Here is a 20,337-nt window from a genome sequence, read left to right as displayed (position 1 = left end):
TTCAGGTTCCAAAAGCACTTTTGGATCTAGCCCCAGTGTCAAGGCTGCTTCTGGATTCCCACTCCCAACTCTAGGATTTCTAGGGCACCTAAATGCTTGATGGGATCATCGTTATTAAACTATAGGACACAAACTCTCCTACTTGTGTGATTTATGAAGATGTGTTTGCTTATCAGATTGACTTTATAATGGAGGTCAAGGTTTGGGGGGTGGTTTTTGAATCAAGGTATGATTACTGAATTAAGTCACTCTCTATTGCATTGTTTTTCAATCTGTTAAGTGAGAATAGCTGCATTTGTAAAATCTACTTTGCAAAATTGTTGGGTCTGAAGGAACAGTTTCTGCTAAACCACACTGGGAAAGAAACAACCCAGCATCCCTTTAAAATTGGGTACTTTTTTTCTGCTTCAGTTGGTCAAAAACAAATTCTCCTCAGAGGCTCTCACCCAAACGCTTAAGTCACTCACAATATTATCCAGTTGTTTACAGGTAGCTAATTGTTTTACTAACATATCGTGGAGGCTACCTCCCTTCCTCCATGGTAGAATAAGGTTTATTGCTAGTTGCTTTACTAGCACACTGTGGGAATCATCTCTCTTCCTGGCTGGTAGGATGAAGTTTCTGACTTAAGTAGTGATCACAAACCCAAATGCCTCCAGAGCCCAATCAGGTAACACAATTTAGAGAAGCTGGCTGATGTGGAGGTGAATAATGATGAAGGGGTGGTAAGGACTGGACCCATGGAGAGTACTCCCTGTCTGCGAGTCTTCATGTTAAAAAAAAAAAAAAAAAGAAAGAAAGAAAAGAAAAAAGAAAGGTGAACCTAGGCAGACCAAACAAAGCACACCCAGGCAAATGGGTCAGTTTTGCCCTCTCTTTATTGGAAGATGTCTACATTCCCTTTCACCTCCCAAAACCCACAATTGATCATTTTGAAGTTTTACATTTGTTGTGGAAACTGGCCCAGAGCCTCTTTCCTAATATTTATTAACCTGCCTGTCACCTATCATTGCAAAATCATTGGCTTTTGCTGTCACTTATCATTGCAAAATCATTGGCTTTAATGTAGTAGAGTGGTTACTGCTGAATGAGAAGTTTACATAAATGTTTCTCATATTTGCTGAACTTTACCCCAAAGCTCTAATTCTACCATCTCTCTTAAAGGACCACACTACTGGTTAAAAAACTACAAGGTGCAAAGTATTTTTCACACTGACCTTTTAACATAAAATGCATATAAGTCCCTTTCACTCATAGGTTCCCAAGACTGCATGCAGCTTCCACTTCATGCCCCCTGAATACTCCAGATCGCTCTCCCACCCCCACCACTTGCTAGCCCCTTCTCCCTCCTCACTCCTCACCACACACCACTTCCTATCTCTTATCTCCTTACTCCCATCAGCCATTCCCACTCCCCTCTTTCTCCAGACACGTACCTATTGGGTTGTGTCCACACCAGCCAGTAGCTTTCCTTCACACAGAAAAGGGAGATGATCTGAAAGTCTATAGACAGCAGCAGCAGCAGTAGACTGTTCGCTGTGCCTTCTGTAAATAGAGCAAGGTAGAGGGTGGAGTCTGGGGAAGGGAGGAGCCCTGAGGGAAGCTAATTAGAGAGACTCGCCCATCAGAGAGGCCAGGCTTGTTGAAGGAGGCGGGCCTTGGACTGTTGCAGCCTGGCTAACTCAGTCATCTTACTGTTAAGGTCTGGTTCCCAATACTGCAGCCTGATTCCTCTCAGTATGTTTTTTTATTGTTATAATTATGTTGAACCTAATACCATGACATTTGTGTTGATGAGTTGATCTCTGCCCTGCAAGAACACAGAACCACAAATGTCTAGAGCAAGTGTTATGCTGACCAGTCCCTGCTGGGCTGTATTGCTGGCAGCTGATCCCAAAGCAAGGCAGAGGAAGGTCAGGTGTCCCAAAGTTTCGAGGCCCGGTGGGTGGGTGTGAGAGTTAGCACCTGGAAGATGGCAGCTGTAAGCAGTCAAGTTTCTGTTGCTGTTGTTTGTGTATTTATGTGATTTTAGGTCCCTGAAACATAGGCTGGGCCTACCAGCTCCTTGGACTCTTATTACAGTCTGCTGCTGTGCACCTCTTGGAATCCAGTCTCTCTCCTGGCTACGAGGCCCTCCCTACTCTGCCTCTGCCAACCTGTCAGCTTCCTCCACTACCATGTGACCCTCTTTCATTATGCTCCCGCCTCACTGTCTTCTTGATGTGTCATATAGCTTAAATAAGCCAAATGAGATCTGCCTCAGGGCCTTTGCACTGACTATTTCTGCTACTGGAACATTCATCTCACTTCCCTCCCTGCTTCTTTACTTAAATATCTGGCTCCTTCTCATTCAACTTACAGGGTCACTGTCTTTCTAAGGTTTTCCCTGACTCTCCCCTCTATCAGAGTACAGTTTTGTTTTCTTCATAGCTGTTAACACTACCTGAAATCATTGAATGTTTTTATTTACTTGGTCTCCATTACCCTCTCCCCACTAGATTGTAAGTGCCACGAGTTGGCTCTGTATTGCTCATGACATTATCCACACCTCTAGAATCAGTACCTGAAACATAGTAGGTGTTTACTGTGTGTGTAGTGACTAAATGAATGGACACCATTCATTCACTGACTAAATGTTATTGCATCCTTGGTGTGTGCCAGGCACTGAGTACTGGAGACACAACAAGACAGCGAAGGGCTCCCTCAAGGAGGCTTCTCATCTAAAGGGAAGAGGGCCATTACATTAATAGTCCATTGAAATTATATTTTAAAAGAAATAAACAAAGAAGAAACCACATGTTTGTTCACAGATTGAAATGAATGCGTATACCAGAAGTGCTAGTAGGGGGTGAGCACCCAGTCATAGAGCCTAGAATTCTTAGGAATCTGAGCCATGCTTATAAATTGATGAAGGGATTTTATTCCTGTAAACATGATGGGATCCCATGAAGCAAAGTCCCCATTTGTAGCTCTCAGACTCACTTTCTGCAGAGGAGTGTAATCAAGACTGCCCTGTAGCACCAGCATATTTATGAGGCCCTGTGTGTTTTACTGGAGAATAACCTTTGAATCGACATTTCAACGTTCAAAGAATACAAATTCTAGGGATGTCCTAGGGCTCTCAGTGTTTTTGGAGCTTGTAAAAGAGATCTGCCATGAGGCTAGGCGTGTAATAGGCCAATGGGGCTTCTTTTAATGTTTCAGAGGAGGATTGAGACTAGGTCATTTCCCTCGGGGAGAATTCACTTCAATAATCTTGTTGGAATCCTCCAGTTTCCTCCAGGACCCCAAATCTCTACTTGACTTTTTTATTACCTGCCTGGCCCCTGAAGGTGTTTGATTTTGTGGGCCCTGCTTCTAGACATTGTTTTTGGCATCCTGAGAGTTTTAGGATTCTGAAATAGCTGGAAATTTTTTGCTAAAAAAATCATTTTTCAGGTCCTGTATCTCCTGGAAAAATTCAGATGTTAAAATGCTAGTAACTAGGGTACCAACCCAGAAAACTTTAATACACAGAGGTCTAAGATTCTAGTATTATAACTCTCAAATCCTAAAGATTCATAAAATAAAACTTTTGGGGAACATTCTTTTGAATTTCCTCAAAAGGAGCAATTTATTCATTTATTTATTTTAAGACAGGGTCTCACTCTGTCACCTAGGCTGGAGTACAGTGGTGCGATCTCAGCTCAGTGCAATCAACAGGGCAAATTTTACCCTTTGCTGGTTGTTTAGTTATTATTGCTGCCTAACAAACCACTCCAAAACTTACGGGCATAAAATAATCATTTTATTGTGCTCAAAGGTTCTGTGGGTTAGGAATTCTGACAGGGTAGAGAGGGTACAGCTTGAGTCTGCACTGTGATGTCTGGGTCCTCAACTGAGAAGGCGGCAGGGGTGACTCAGTGGCTGAAGGTGAGAATCAGATGGAGACATCCTCACTCAGATGTCTGGTAATTTATGTGGACTACTGGCTAGGCACGCCTTCACATGGTGTCTCAGTGAGGGAGATGCACAGGCTAGTTTGGGCTTCCTTACAGCATGGCATCTGGGTTCCAAGAACAAGAATTTCAAGACAGCAAGGCAGAGGTGCATGGCATTTTTACCATCTGGCTCAAGGTCTCATGGTAAGAAGAGAATGTGGGATGGAATTATTTGAGGCATTTTTGGAAAATACAATTTGCCAGAGTAATAGATTTGACTTTCAAAAATAGCTAAAAGTCATTAGGAGTTAAGCCTTGATGAGTAACGTGAGTGAAGCTGTTTCGATTAAAAATTGAGGAGTGTGGCCATTAAATAACAAGAACACTTTCTTCTGTGGATCACTTTCAGTCCAGAATGTATTTTTGAAAGAGCACTTTTAGAACTTTTCAAACAACCTGCATCATTTTACCAATCACCATGGTTGATTTGATTGGGCAATGTATGACGTATATCATCTTCCAGGGAAGTATTTGAAGAAGAATTGCCATGTAGACAGATACTTTCTTGAATTTTTATTGAAGATGAACAAATATCTTTTACAGTCTATACCCCAGATTGCTTTTCACATTTGTGAAACAGCCTTGAAACCCAGGCAACACAGTCCTGTTCCATAATGAGCTTTTATCAAATGGCCCCAGGCATCCTCCATCCCAAGTTAATCAGATTAACTTGTATCTTATCATCTTATATCACATTTAGTACACACAGCCATCTTCACAAGCTACACTTTTCTTTTGGGATAAACTCTGATATACTAGCAACAATCAGTGGATCTAAAATGCTTTATAATGGTGTTTCCTAAAACTGTGTTCTGAGAAGCACTAGTTCCTGGAGATGGGACATTTTCCTCCCAGAAGTTAACAATTATCAATTCATGAGTATTAAAGGATCTCCACAAAAGAAACTTGTTTGACATTGTTAACCTAGTGACCGAAAACTCCTTTTACAAGGAGATCCTATGAATATCTCTTGGAACTAGTATACTGTGGAAAATACTGCCCTGTGGTCTTGTCCTTAAAACATAGTTGGAAATAGCAATGACAACAACAACAAAATACCATTGGTTTGCCATTTTGCCCCCAGCATTCATTTTTAGCTTCTGATTAAACTGGTGCCAGTTAATCTGATTAACTTGGGATGGAGGACACCTGGGGCCATTTGATAAAAGCTCATTAATATAACACGACTGTGTTGCCTGGGTTTCAAGGCCGCTTTCACAAATGTGGAAAGCAATCTGGGGTATAGACTGTAAAAGAACCGAAGAGTTGAAGGAAACCTTAGAGATGATCTACTTTAACTCCTTTATCTTAAAGATGGAAACTGAGGCTTAATGTCTGTTGGACGACTTCCCCAAGAAACACTGGTCAACGCCAAATCAGAACTGGAAGCCACATGTACTTTCCTAAGGTAGCTTTTCCAAATATTAAAAAGTGCATTTGTATGTCTTAGAATAAGTCTGGATCCTGTGTCCCTCAGGAACAAGAATTTGGAATCAGGCCTTATGAGACACTTTTCCATTTATTAGCTGTGTATTTTTAGGTAACTTACTAACCCACTCACCTCCTCCAAGCCTCTGTTTTCTCATATATAAAATGAGAATGATATTGTACCCTAGCTGCCTTATGGCATAGTTGTGAGGGTCAAATGAGGTAATGTTTTTGAAAGCACTTTGAAGGAACTTTGTGTGGAGTATTATGCAAACATAGGCAATTGATTGCTCTCTGCTAATATGCAGCCCTATCAGCCCATAGAATCGTGACTCTGGGCTCCTTAGTAATTTGATTGGCTTGAGATGTTGATGGACTCCCCAGTGTAATTTAAACCAGCCACTGTCTTTCTTTACCTCTCCTTTTCACCTGTTTTATCAAAATGAATCATTGAGGACAAAACCTCAAAGCACATTTCCAAAGATTTTTAGAGATAAAACCTAAGATATGGCCAGGCCTGGTGGCTCACGCCTGTAATCCCAGCACTTTGGGAGGCCAAGGTGGGTGGATCACGAGGTCAGGAGATTGAGACCATCCTGGCTAACACGGTGAAACCGTGTCTCTACTGAAAAAAAAAAAAAATTAGCTGGGCGTGGTGGCAGGCACCTGTAGTCCCAGCTATTCGAGAGGCTGAGGCAGGAGAATAGCGTGAGGCAGGAGAATAGCCTGAACCAGGAGGCGGAGCTTGCAGTGAGCCGAGATTGCGCCACTGCACTCCAGCCTGGGCAACAGAGTAAGACTCCATCTCAAAACAAAACAAAACCTAAGATACAACAGATGCCCTCTCATTGCACTTAGGAGTTGGAAAATCTAATGTTTGTCTTAAAAAATTCCAGGTATTGGGAAACCTGTTAGGCAGGCTGACCACTATGATTTGTAAGGCTCAGGGCAAGAATACTGAGGCCCACACACCCTATGTCTACATATTTAAAAGTTGTAAATTAGGTTTACCAAGTGTTAAAAAAATATATATGTTCAATTCTTTGTGTGTGCGTGATAGAGACTTGCTCTGTCGCCTAGGCTGGAGTGTAGTGGTGTGATCTCTGCTCACTGCAACCTCGGCCTTCCAGGTTAAAGTGATTCTCCTGCCTCAGCCTCCTGAGTACCTGGGATTACAGGCGTCCACAATCACACCTAGCTAATTTTGTGTGTATGTGTGTGTGTGTGTGTATATATACATATTTTTTTTTTTTTTTTTTTGTAGAGATGGGGTTTCACTATGTTGGCCAAGCTGGTCTCGAACTCCTGACCTCAAGTGATCCACCTGCCTTGGCTTCCCAAATTGCTGGGATTACAGGCATGAGCCACCGCGCCTGGGCTGAATAAGCATTTGTAGGCAAAAGTGTTCTTATATTTCATACATTGGGAGTGGTTGCCAACTATCTGGGACTACAGGTGCATGCGGAGCCCAGCTTCTGCATTTGAATGAAAAATTCTTAGAATCCTACACAAAATGTAGCATCACAGAGAGAGCTGAACCTGGCTCCAAGACCCTGGCGCTGTGCCCATAGCCCACTCCCTTCTTTTCCCTGGATACCATGTAGCACTATGAAGGCCTCTCTCATATATGGGAGGTGAACTCCTACATCCAAACTGCATAACCACATCCCCTTCAAATAGCCACCCCAGACTACCCTTTAGACCTAAGGATTTGCGGCATTCATTGCCAGAAGGCTGGATCCCAGGAAAAGGCCTGCATAGCCTCTGGAAGCAGGCTCAGGACTGTATGGACAAGGAATTTCAGAATCCAAACAATGATGTTCCAGTCATGGTCTAGAAATGGGTGCTTAGACTGGAAGTGGCATGTCCCTTATCTCTGCAGTATCCTCGCTTTGCCAATAGAGGCAATGCCAGATGATGGCCAGGACAGGTGCTCCTTTTGCCTGGGTCTAAGAGGGGGACTGCAGTTAGAAGCCTCTTGCAAAAGTCCCAGTGAATGGTGACAGGACTGTAACCAAAGAAGTAAAAGGGGTCAGCGATCGGGAAGGTCACATAGGGACTTCATGGTACTTAGAAACTAACAAGCCATGGGAGAACGAAAAAGGAAGGAGGTAACAGAAGACACCAAACTTTCAATCCTGGGTTGTCGGTGGGGCTGGGGGAAATCCTCTACCAGGAAAATCTTCTAAGGTTTCTGTTAGCATTACGATATTTTCCTGGCTGAGCAACACTCTTTTCCGAATAGTTTTAAACAGAATCGTTACCCATTCATGTGTTTTCACAATAGTGCATATTTTTAAGCGTTTTCTTTATGCGTGAAATGTAAGTACATTTTTGCTTAGAAATGCTTATTCAGGCCAGGTTAGTGAATGGTTCACACCTTTAATCCCAGCTTTTTAGGAGGCTGAGGTCAGAGGATATCTTGAGGCCAGGAGTTTGAGACCAGCCTGAGCAACATAATGAGACTCCATTTCTTTTTTTTTTTTTTTTTTTTTTTTTGAGACGGAGTCTCGCTCTGTCGCCCAGGCTGGAGTGCTGTGGCCAGATCTCAGCTCACTGCAAGCTCCGCCTCCCGGGTTCACGCCATTCTCCTGCCTCAGCCTCCCGAGTAGCTGGGACTACAGGCGCCCGCCACCTCGCCCGGCTAATTTTTTTGTATTTTTAGTAGAGACGGGGTTTCACCGTGTTAGCCAGGATGGTCTCGATCTCTTGACCTCGTGATCCGCCCGTCTTGGCCTCCCAAAGTGCTGGGATTACAGGCTTGAGCCACCGCGCCCGGCCGAGACTCCATTTCTAAAATAAATAAATAAAAATAAAAAAGAAGGAAATGTCCATTTACAGCAATATCGTAGAGCAACATACTTTAGGAAAATGTGTGATTTCTATTTAAATGTTTTGCCACCTTAAGTCATACGAATGAACTTGATTCTGTAAACTTTACGGCTAAGAATTCAATCAGCTACAAAATAGGGCTATTGAAACTGCTTCATCACTAATTTTTATTTTTCATTTTATATTATTTTTTGAAACAGAGTCTCACTCTGTCACCCAGGCTGGAGTGCGGTGGCATGATCTCAACTGACTGCAAACTCCACCTCCCAGGTTCAAACGATTCTCATGCCTCAGCCTCCTGAGCTGCGGGATTACAGGGGCACACCACCACTTCCAGCTAACTTTTGTATTTTTAGTAGAGATGGGGTTTTGCCATGTTGGCCAGGCTGGTCTCAAACTCCTGACCCCAAGTGATACGCCTACCTCAGCCTACCAAAGTGCTGGGATTATAGGCGTGAGCCACTGTGCATGGTCTGTCACTAGTTTTTACAGTCCGCTTCTAGAGTGTAATGGGGTGAGATTTGACTAAGCCTGAGCCCTCAAAAGTATAAAATATGACTTTTTCTATTACAGGTTAATCCAGCTGGATCATAGGAAAGAAATATGTAGGTGGACTATAATTATTGTGGTTGGTACATAGCCATGACAGCTAGCCAACAATCCAGTCAGAAAAGGCATGTTAGGCCGGGCGCGGTGGCTCAAGCCTGTAATCCCAGCACTTTGGGAGGCCGAGGCGGGTGGATCACGAGGTCAGGAGATCGAGACCCTCCTGGCTAACACGGTGAAACCCCGTCTCTACTAAAAATACAAAAAACTAGCCGGGCGAGGTGGCGGGCGCCTGTAGTCCCAGCTACTCGGAGGCTGAGGCGGGAGAATGGCGGGAACCCAGGAGGCGGAGCTTGCAGTGAGCCGAGATCGCGCCACTGCACTCCAGCCTGGGCTACACAGCAAAACTCCGTCTCAAAAAAAAAAAAAAAAAAAAAAAAGAAAAGGCATGTTATTTTTGGTTGGTTCATTGCTTTTGTGAGACATCAGTTTGTGCTAGATAACTCTGCGAATGTAATTGAAATCTAGAGTTATTGTTCTAAACTCACTTGTAATATGAGAAATAAAAACATGTCTTTCTTTGAAAGTAATCAATTAAATGCTTATTTGAAAGATAAAAATGTTTAGTCTTATGAAAGTTTCCATTAATAAATAATAAATTGTAGAATTCCCAAGATGGTTTTTTCCTTAGTAGAGATTTTTAAACTGTTTCACTCTTTCTTGTAATATTGATAACTATGCCAGGTAAACCACATAGAATTAAGTTCATCTTAGGTTAAAGGCCCTTAGAGCATTCCAGATGCCCCAGGTATCCACAGTGTACCCCAAATCAGAGTTTAAGAGACACTGAAAGGGACTGGAGCAGGATATGACCATGGGTGACAAGATCTTCATCGCCAACTTTATATGCTTTGCAGTTCACAGAATGCATTTGGTAAACCCAAGGTCTCAAATAGGGGTGGTAAAAGCTAGGGGTAGAGGTGGGGGCAATATGGCTACTAAGAAAATGTATGGCCAGGCATGGTGGCTCATGCCTGTGATTCCAGCACTTTGGGAGGCCAAGAGGGGTGGATCACTAGCGATCAGGAGTTCAAGACCAGCCTGGCCAACATGGTGAAACCCCATCTCTACTAAAATACAAAAATTAGATGGGCGTGGTGGCGGGTGCCTATAATCCCAGGTAGTCGGGAGGCTGAGGCAGAAGGCAGAGGTTGCAGTGAGCTGGGATTGTGCCACTGCACTCCAGCCCGGGAGTGTAGTGAGACTCAGTCTCAAAAAAAAAAAAAAAAGAAAATGTATTAGAGTAAGTTCTTACTCTTTCTTTAGAGGACATGGAGAAGCAAGGGAGTAGAATTCCTTGCTAAGTCATTCCCCTCAGTCTTTGTTGACATCTTAGGAACACCAGACAATCACATGCTTCCTTTTTTCTGGTTCTCAATGAGTTGAAAAATAGGCATACAAGTGTAATGGAAATCAAAATGCATGCTTACTCTTGGTAAAGCTGGACCAGAGAACACAGCTTGCACTGTGGCCTGGATAGGGGCTACTACCAACCGAGTTTGGTCCGTCATTTCTACCTATGCATAGAGAGAGTTTTCTTCAGAGCACACTTGACCTGCCTATGCTGGAAAGGGAGTCTCTGCTCTCATTCCCTGTTAAACACAGAGAAGTGAGCCGTGGGACATTAGCCTCCAGAAGGTAGGCCCTGAGCCCTCATCCTGCTCTGCTGGATGCAAGGGAACAAAATTAGAGAGAACTGCATGCGGGCAGGTCTCAACTAGGGAGAGAGAGCAGGCAGCTTGACCTTTGCTCCCATCTGCCTGACCGTATGGCCACTCCTCCCCACAGGGCAGAGCCGGAAGCAGTTTTCTTGCTTCTCTGAGAGGACAAAGTGTGGACAAAAGGCACTATTTTAGGGCCCGATGATGTAACACAAGAAGAAAGGGAGAAGTGTTCCCTCGGCTGTCATGTGGCTCAGTGTTATCCTCTCAGAACATTCCAGAATAGGTGGGTTCCGGAAGTTAGATTTTGAAATGAGCTCAAGTTGTAATCAGGGTAGCTCTGGCTAATATCCACTCCCTGCCACTCACCGGTGGATGAGCTGGGGGAGGCAGATGTAATTTGTGGTTTGAGCACTTGCCACTGGAACTCTTGAGATCAGTCCCGGAAAGGAGCCAGGGATTCCCTGGAGAAAGGAAAGTAATTTATATTTATTTTTATTTGAAACTGTCCTTAAGAATAAAAGGTGTCTCCCTCCTGAGGCTGTCAGTCAGGAGGAGAAAAGCCTTGGTGAGGAGTGGGCATGTGTGGCTATGTGTTTGAGGGCAAGGTTGAGTTTTAATAATGTCCTCCTTCTGCTCTTAAGTAAAACCCTCCCTTATCTTCAAGATGACCTTTGCTTCCACCTAAACTCGTCAAAACAGGCATTCCTTCATTCCTTCAAGTGTGGCTCATAGGTAGATGGTAGAAGAAAAATAAATTAATTAAAATAATTAACAATGAATTGTGAGTCTTAGATCTCTTTAGCTACCTCAGATGCATTTGTATTTTTTTTTTTTTTTTTTTTGAGACGGAGTCTTGCTCTCTCGCCCAGGCTGAAGTGCAGTGGCACGATCTCAGCTCACTGCAAGCTCCACCTCTCGGTTCACACCATTCTCCTGCCTCAGCCTCCTGAGTAGCTGGGACTACAGGTGCCCACCACCAAGCCCGGCTAATTTTTTGTATTTTTAGTAGAGGCGTGGTTTCACCATGTTAGACAGGATGGTCTCCATCTCCTGACCTCGTGATCCACCTGCCTCGGCCTCCCAAAGTGCTGGGATTACAGGCGTGAGCCACTGCGCCTGGCCAAATGCATTTGTATTTTAAAAGAACAGTGAATCTATAGGAATAAATACCTCATTGGTTTAACTTTCAGGCAGAATTCTGAAGCTATTTGTCTGGGAATCGGAGATAGATAGAATTGTTCCCAGTACCATGGAGACAATACAGCCTTCTATGAAAAGTGCAATGAGTAAGGACCAGGCACAGATTAGCAGAGGTCAAGGAGGATGAAGACACAGAAGTGACCATTGATTGGCATAGAATGAGGTCACTGGTCACTTAAAGGAATTGGGGAGCAATAGTGCTTACGGAAGATAATGCTGGTAGTATGGTTCAATCCAACTAGTAGTAAGAATGGGATGCTATCTGCCAAGCTCTGGGCTGTACACAACCAAAGCTTAAGTAAAAGAATACACTCACCTAGAAGAATGGGACAGTGCTCGGGAGAAGGAGTAGAATGAAACATTTTAGTAGTCTGAACGTTTGAACTGGTGAGTAGACTTCCCTTTTTCTAAGGAAACCCCTAGTCTTGAATGAAGAAAATGCCAGCCCCTTCCTTTATGGCTGTAGAACTCATACCATGCTCCACCTAGATGACATGCTCTGGCCAGTCCTTTGATCCATCCAAATATGCATTCGGTTCCTCCCCTCAGCAATCCTTCTGCTCAGCCAAGCTGGTACCCACTTGGCACCTCATACCTTTCACACATCTCTTTGCCTCTGCTCCTGCTATTCTCTCCAGCTTCCAAGACAGGGCTCTTCACACCTTCTGAATTCTGCACCTCCTTTGAAGCTGGCCCAAGTACTCAGGTTTTCTGGGCAGGCTTCCCTGAGTACCAGGATCCTTCCTGATTTGTTTTTCTAAGACCACCAGAGCGGGCCGGGCGCGGTGGCTCAAGCCTGTAATCCCAGCACTTTGGGAGGCCGAGACGGGCGGATCACGAGGTCAGATCGAGACCTTCCTGGCTAACATGGTGAAACCCCGTCTCTACTAAAAATACAAAAACTAGCCGGGCGAGATGGCGGGCACCTGTAGTCCCAGCTACTCGGGAGGCTGAGGCAGGAGAATGGCGTAAACCCGGGAGGCGGAGCTTGCAGTGAGCTTAGATCCGGCCACTGCACTACAGTCCGGGCAACAGAACGAGACTCCGCCTCAAAAAAAAAAAAAAGACCACCAGAGCAGGCACAAAAGAACCAGCGACTAGGCAAGTGTAGGAGCAAAACTGCAAGTTTATTTTGGTCACCTAAGGTGTGGGGAAGAGGTCTGTCGGCCTCCGGCAAAGAAGGCCGACAGAGTCCCCCAGTGGGGCTCTCTGACGGAGTTCCTACAGTCCCGACATCCCGACAGGAGTGGGGCTGTGAGAAGGCCGCGCGTGGCGTCCCTCCGGAGCAGCTTTTCTAGGAGTGGGAGGGCAATAGGCGGGGCACGGGCATGTCGGGGGGCGTTCCACAGGTGCGACCAGGTAAATCTTGGTCTCTTCGGATTGATGTCACCTGGCGCATGCCCAGTTGGTCTGCACCTTCCCGGGCGCCGGCTGCATTTTCGCACGCGCGGGAAAAGTTGATGAAGAAGAACCCGGAAGTGCACCATCTTGCCTCCCGTTCGTCCAAACATTCCAACCTTTTATTGGTAATAGTGATAAGGGGCGCCGTGGTCTGTCTGGCTACTTCCTGCTGTTAAGGGGCGTCGTTAAGGTCGGGGCCCATGGTTGGCATTTGGACGTACGGATGAAGAATAAAATAAGGCACAGTATTAGCACAGGAATGAGGAATGGAAGCATTTGTTGGAATAGGGGCAAAACCCAGAAGGAAGGTCCCAGCAAGGTTGAGGAGTATGAGATAGTTAAGAAAATTTAGTAAGTTTGAGGCGAGTGGGGGAAAGCCAAACTGATTTCCACTGATTGCTTTCGGTAGGGGCCCTTTTTAGCTGGGAATGAGGAACGAGTGCGCAGAGTAGTTGTTGGCCAGGCAGCAATTAAGGAGTGGAGTTTTTGTGGAGTGGATGGCTTTCCGCTTACTCCTACTACAGAGATATTGGATGGAAGGCTAAGTCCAGAGAAGGACGGCAAAACAGAATAGGTAGCCTCGCTGTTGATTAAAAAATTGATTGTCTTACCCGCTACCAGGAGAGTTACCCGCGGCTCTGCGAGGGTGATGGGGGTCCCCGAGTCTCGGCACTTTCAGTTGTCGTCGTCGTCCAGGAGCTGGAGCTGGAAGTAGGAGTAGGAAGGAGCTCCAGGAATAGGAGCTGGAAGGAGCTCCCAGGATCCTGGGAAAGGGGGTCACGTGGAGACGCAGCACCTGTTCTCAGGGTGGGGCAATCAAGACTTCCAGTGTCCTCCTTGCTGGCAAGCAGGGCAGGGGGCTGCTGGTGGATGAGGGTTAGGACATTCACTGGCCCAATGTCCTGACGCCTTGCACTTATAGCAAGGCTGCGTTGGGGCTCAGGGACCTTGCGGACACCTGTTGGCATAGTGTCCTGCCTTGCCGCACTTATAGCAGGCTCCTTTCGTAGCCTTGGAGTCTGCGGAGTGTGTACTCTCTGGCGTGGGGTTACGACTGGGCTGTAAAGCCGCTGCTAGGAGCTGGGCCTTCTGTTCAAGGCGAGCTTGCCGTCTCCTCTCTGGAGTTATAGACCTTAAAGGCTAATTTAACCAGGTCTTGTATTGGTGTCTGAGGACCATCCTCTACCTTTTTAAGTTTTTTACGAATGTCAGGAGCTGATTGAGAAATGAAATAAGACACCAAAATGGTGGCCCCTGTAGGGGAGGCCGGATCTAACCGGGTATACTGGGTTAGAACCTCAGTCAGTTTAGGGTAGAGGTTAGGATAACCTGGAGGTTATGCCAAGTTAAGTCATAGGCCTGACAAAGGTATCTAAATTCCTTTATGTAGATGGTGGGATTAGCTGAGAAATCCCCCAAACGCTTCTCAATTTTGGGAAGATCGGCCAATGAAAAAGGGACATGTACTCTGACTACCCCCTCCGCCCCAGCCACCTCTCGCAAAGGTGCTAACACTGTAGGAGGGTGTGGGCAGAGATAGGGGACTCAAGACAGCCAGTTGGGGGCCCCGAAGGAGGCACGGGACCGAGTGGATTACTAGTAGGTAAGGAAGAGGAAGGAGGAGTCTGGATGGGGGAGGGGGAGGAGTCTGGGCAGGAAGGGAGGGGTTGGAGAGAGCGGGGAGAGAAGGAGGAGTATAGGGCAGGTCGGGACGAGAGCATAAGGCCCAAAAGCCTTGTATGTAATTAATTTAAGACCACTTGCCTAGCCACTGGCAGAAATTGCTGAGGTCGATCACGCCACAGTGGAAAGGAAAATTAACTGCTTCCTCCTAAGGTCTTGTTCGACCTGTAAGGTTTTTAAATTGGCTAGGAGGCACCCCAAGGGAGTGCTCTTTGGAAATTTGGACTGGGGGGTTTCCCGTTTGTTTCCTCTTTACTTACACAATGGACACAATGGAAATGGAAGTGGATCTCTGCCTGGCTTCAAAGCGTCCTTTGGAACCAGCAGAGACAGACTGGAGGCTCATGGAGCCAAAGTGGAGATTACCTTCAGGCGGACGTCTCCATCCTGAACGGGTCTCCCAAGCCACATGGTGGCTCAAAATGGACCTCGGACCTGCGCAGGATTTTGGCCGAGGGAGGTAAAGGGGAGACAAGGGCACTTACCCCAGAGAGGCCGTGAGAGTGAGGGAAGCGGGTCTCAGGTCCTGGTCCTTCTGCCGTGTGGGAGCAGGAGGAGGTTCCTCAACCCTTAGAGGCCTGAGGAGGGGTCTCCTCCCGGGTCTTCAGCACCAACTGATTTGTTTTTCTAAGACCACCAGAGTGGGCACAAAAGAACCAGTGACTAGGCAAGTGTAGGAGCAAAACTGCAAGTTTATTTTGGTCACCTAAGGTGTGGGGAAGAGGTCTGTCGGCCTCCGGCAAAGAAGGCCGACTGAGTCCCCCCTCGGAGGGAGTTCCCACAGTCTGACATCCCGACAGGAGTGGGGCTGTGAGAAGGCTGCTCGAGGCGTCCCGCCGGAGCGGCTTTTCTAGGAGTGGGAGGGCAATAGGCGGGGCATGGGCGTGTCCGGGGGCGTTCCACAGGTGCGACCAGGTAAATCTTGGTCTCTTCGGATTGACGTCACCTGGCGCATGCCTAGTTGGTCTGCACCTTCCAGGGTGCCAGCTGCATTTTCGCGCGCGCGGGAAAAGTTGATGAAGAAGAACCCGGAAGTGCACCATCTTGCCTCCGTTCGTCCAAACACTTCCCTTCTCTGAATTCCAGGTATTATATTAATAATCATAATGGCAATGATCACAGCAGTAATGATAATGCCTTACATATGAATAGGTACTAAGAATTTTTCAAAGTGCTGCCGCATACTTCATTACACTTACGTGTCACAGGATGATGCAAAGGATGGTAAGAGATTAAGCTTGTTTCTGCCTAAAAAACAAAATAAACAATTCAACAATGAGACTGGGCACTGTGACTCATGCCTGTAATCCCAGTACTTTAGGAGGCTGAGGCAGGAGGATTGCTTAAGCCTAGGAATTCAAGATTACAGCAAGCTATGATTATGCCCCTACATTCTAGCTTGGGCAACAGAGTGAGACCCTGTCTCAAAAAAAAAAAAAAAAAAAAATTCAGCAATGAGATCCATAAAGAGTAAATACTTTTCTACCTTTCCAGGGCCATATACTCCAGGATGCACTGCATCTGCCAGTTGGGTCTGATTTAAGGTACAGTTTCTGATTAAATGTTATTTTACACTGATTTCAAAGTACTTCATATTGCTAGTGTTGGCTTTCTAATCAGATATATACTTTTCTTCAGGGCAGGAAAATCTCTTGTCTTTTTTGGTATTTCCCTAGCACTTGGGATTACATTGAGTCCACAAAGTGGGCTTATAAAATGCTTTAATGATGATGTTGATGGTCACAGGGTTATGTTCCTGCACGTTGTATGAGTGTGAATATTTGAGTTTGCTGGGAGGCACCAAGGCACCATAATTCCATTTGACCCTATTTCTTTTTTTTTTTTTTTTTGTATTTTTTAGTAGAGACAGGGTTTCACCGGGTTAGCCAGGATGGTCTCGATCTCCTGACCTCGTGATCCGCCCGTCTCGGCCTCCCAAAGTGCTGGGATTACAGGCTTGAGCCACCGCGCCCGGCCGACCCTATTTCAAGTGTTGGAGATCATGGGGCATCTGGAGATCATGGGACACATGTAGACTGAGGAGTAGCTCTCTACAATGAAGTTCTTTTAGATTAGGAATGCTAGCATTGTCTACAACATCAGTAGTACGTCATCAGCAGACAATGATATACTACTGATGTAGTCGACAATGCTACCATTCCTAATCTAAAAGAACTTCATCATGGGTATACAGATGGGGAGGAATAAAATGTCTTAAAGTGTCATCTCCATAGCCCCTACAATATTAATTTTAATTTGGAAGTATGTGCCCTGACCTTTTGAGCCATCTGATGTGAAATTCCCTGCCTTCCTCTCTCCTATCAGTCGTGGCATTTTAGCCTGTACCTGGTTCAGTGGGAAAGAGGGAAAGCACTTGATTCTATGGCATGGCAATAATGCTCATAAAGAGAATGTGCTGGAAGGTTGGCCATTCTGCTGGTGCCTTTGGCCATCTGAAAAGGAAACTGGGGAGGCATGAGATGGTCCTCTCTTTTCTGGGGCTTTGGGAAGGAAGGCTGGTCTAAGGATCACTCCCCTGGCTCCATGGTTGACCCCTAAAGGAGAGGAGTGGAGCTCTGCACAGGCTCCAAACCCAAATCCTTGAGGGTAAAGCTACTAAAGATAATTGAGGTGACAGGGTAAGGACAATCTGTGGTTCAGCTCAGGGATGGGCTGACTGCATGTCAAAGGAGTGATGGAGCCACTGCTTGATGTATCTACTGGCTTGTGGCTGTGTAGATTTATGTCCCTCAATTAGGGTATGCCGTCTCAAAATATGATGACATCGTGACAGTTTGCTTATACATTAACATTATAGTTTCAATATTTACAGAAAACCCTACTAACTATTGATTACTGTGTAAAAGATTAATTGGAACCAGTATTCAAACTCAAGTATGTAGGCATGCCAGCAAGATTATTGAGTCAAAAAATATTAATGTATGCCTCTCAGTTTCTGAATCACTCTGGTGGATTACTTTTAATAAACATGTAACAACTACTTCATTTCTGAATAATGACATCAAATGTTCCAGAGAACTCGACCTTTTCCAGAGGGAAATCAATCAAACTCTGACAATGTAACAAACATCCTGAGACAAATGTAAGGACAAGGGGAATAAATAGAATATGTATTATGATAAGAATTATTTCCAGAATTCTTATCTTTGAGTTGATCACACTGGGAAGTCCTAGAATTGGCTGTGAGATGAAAACAAAGGAAGTAGTTTAAAAATTCTGAGTAAGAAAATATTTATTTCATACATATTAAAGTATAAAATCTTATTACAGAGGCAACACTAGCAGCAAGAAAGAATTTTAAAACAGTGTGAGATAACATTCAATGATAAACCATAAATCAGAGAGACCAAGATGGCAGATATAATGCATGGGCTGGTATCTAGTTTTTTAACTCATGCCTCAAAGTAAAACAAGCAAGTACTCATGTAGTGCTGATTATATGCCAGGCACTATCCTAAGTGATTTAAATATGCTAATTGACTTAACTCTCATAATAACCTGATGAGATAGGTCTTCTGATACTCATTTTATAGATGAGGAAACTGTGGCACAGATCAGTTAAGTAATTTTCCCAAGGTCACACACCCAGTAAGTGACAATGCTGGGCATGTGACCCCAGGGAGTCTAATTCCAAAGCCTGAGATCTTAACCACATAGCATCTCGTATGTCTAGTACTAGTGGTAGTAATAATAACCCTTTTGTTATTATCTTCTATTTCAATACCTGAAGTAAACTTTCAGGTTTTAAATGAAATACATACATGCATGTAACTGACCATTGTTGTATAACAAGCCATATCCAGAATACCCCATCTTCACATATGCAGACTATAATGGGCACTATGCAAGTGTCCTGATCATTATCTAGCTCACTTACATGGAGCTGGAAATTGTTTGCAGGCCCACAGCCCATTCCCTATATGCAGGTTGCCATAACTTGTGCCATGGAGGTACGAACCACCAGGCCAGGCTTGGACACCTGCTCCAAAGGCAGCCATCTGAAGACTGGGCAGTGACCTGTGGCCGATCTAACCTAACCCCTTCGACCAACATGGTGGTGATGGGACCCGTCACACTCTCTCTCGGAGACGTTTCACATGAGGCTGTAGAGCAGATGCTGAGTGAGCGAACTGGTGTTGAATTGGAGAGAGACCCGGAGAAAGCACTGGAGAGAAGTCATGAGGCATCAGAAGCCATGAACAAGCGGGGGCATGAGGTAGACAGGGAGAGGGCAGGAGTCAGTCAGCTGCGGGTAGGAGGAAAAACGCGAGCCAAGAGCAGGCTGTGAGGAATGGAGTCATACATTCAGTTGCTGATGGAGAATGCGGGTGAGCCCTGGGTTGACACTGGGTGACCAGAGCTAAGTGGCATCTTGAAATGTCATGAGTGACACTTTCTGTGAAGCCAGCAGTGCAGTTCTGAAGATGGTTTCTTGTCCTCTTTAGGTTCCCATACATCCTTATAATGACCTCCCATTACAGAAATATTTTGAATATATATATATATTTTCATCTTGCAACCTGAAATAACCTAACCCAGGGACTTAGAATCCTAGCCTTTGCCTTCTTTTTGTTCCTTCTCCTCCTGTATGCCATTACCAAATCCTTGCCAAATTTGTCCTTGGACCCCTCCTCCCTCCTTTCCACGCTATCTATGGTCCTTAATCCTCCCACCCACGTGCCTGCAGTGGCCTCCTAGCAGGGACTGCTTTAAAAAAATCAGAAACATAATTTTCTAAATTGTTTAAAAACCATTCTGTTGAAGAATTTCAGTGAGTTTTGGACTTATTTGTTTAAAAAATATAAATTGTCTTTTTTTGATGGATGTGCTATTATCACTGATTGAAATAAAAGAATATGAACATTTCCTGGCTGAATTTCAACAAAAATGCTTGCATAATGGTATGTGGGATTGAAAAAGTAATTGTAATTTAGAAGCACACTTCTTCTTTTGGGTCAGCTTTACTTTGGTAAAGTGTCTTTTATCAGCTATGACAGCCCTTAAAACCCAGTGTTAGAATATACCAGTCTTCTGTAGGTCAAAATTTTCAAAATAATGAATCTAGCCCATCTTATTTATTCACCCCTAAATTATTACTATTTTAAGGAATAATTAATATTAAATATTATTTGAAATGCTTATATTTTCTAATCTCTCATTTAAAAAATTCTTTCTGAGCGTATGTTTTACAATGCATATATTAGTAAAGTAGTGTGAACATTTTATAAAGTGGTACGAGTTCAAAGCATTTTAAATGATGATGTATGTGACAAAAAATATTGGGGGGCCAAGGCCTATAGGATAAAATGTTAGGTTGTCAAAGTTTTTCTCTGGTTAGCCTCCTCTTACCTTGCCTCTCTGACCATTTTCCACCCCAGCTTCTCTGCTCCATTCAAGCTCTCCATTTCTGGAAGGTGATGCTACTACAAGCTCCCCTCTCAGCTTCTCCTTCATCAGGTGACCTCAGTTGACATTCCTTTCTCCTTCTACCAATCCAGATGATCAAATTTTATTTTATTTTT

At 44.7% G+C, this 20,337-nt stretch overlaps 1 protein-coding gene across 1 annotated transcript in view; it reads right to left on the bottom strand.

The window, feature by feature from the left end:
• Positions 1–1,523, bottom strand: part of FAM214A (family with sequence similarity 214 member A) — a 130,859-nt gene extending 129,336 nt beyond the window's left edge. Inside the window, exon 1 of the mRNA XM_033190078.1 lies at positions 1,437–1,523. The gene's annotated coding sequence lies outside the window, so the exon portion shown is untranslated. The remainder of the gene's footprint in view (positions 1–1,436) is intronic.
• Positions 1,524–20,337: the final 18,814 nt, after the last annotated feature.

The sequence above is a fragment of the Trachypithecus francoisi genome, unplaced genomic scaffold (assembly GCF_009764315.1).
Source record: "Trachypithecus francoisi isolate TF-2019V2 unplaced genomic scaffold, Tfra_2.0 Lachesis_group3, whole genome shotgun sequence".
Lineage (NCBI taxonomy): Eukaryota > Metazoa > Chordata > Mammalia > Primates > Cercopithecidae > Trachypithecus > Trachypithecus francoisi.
This window is presented reverse-complemented; position numbering and strand designations above follow the sequence as displayed.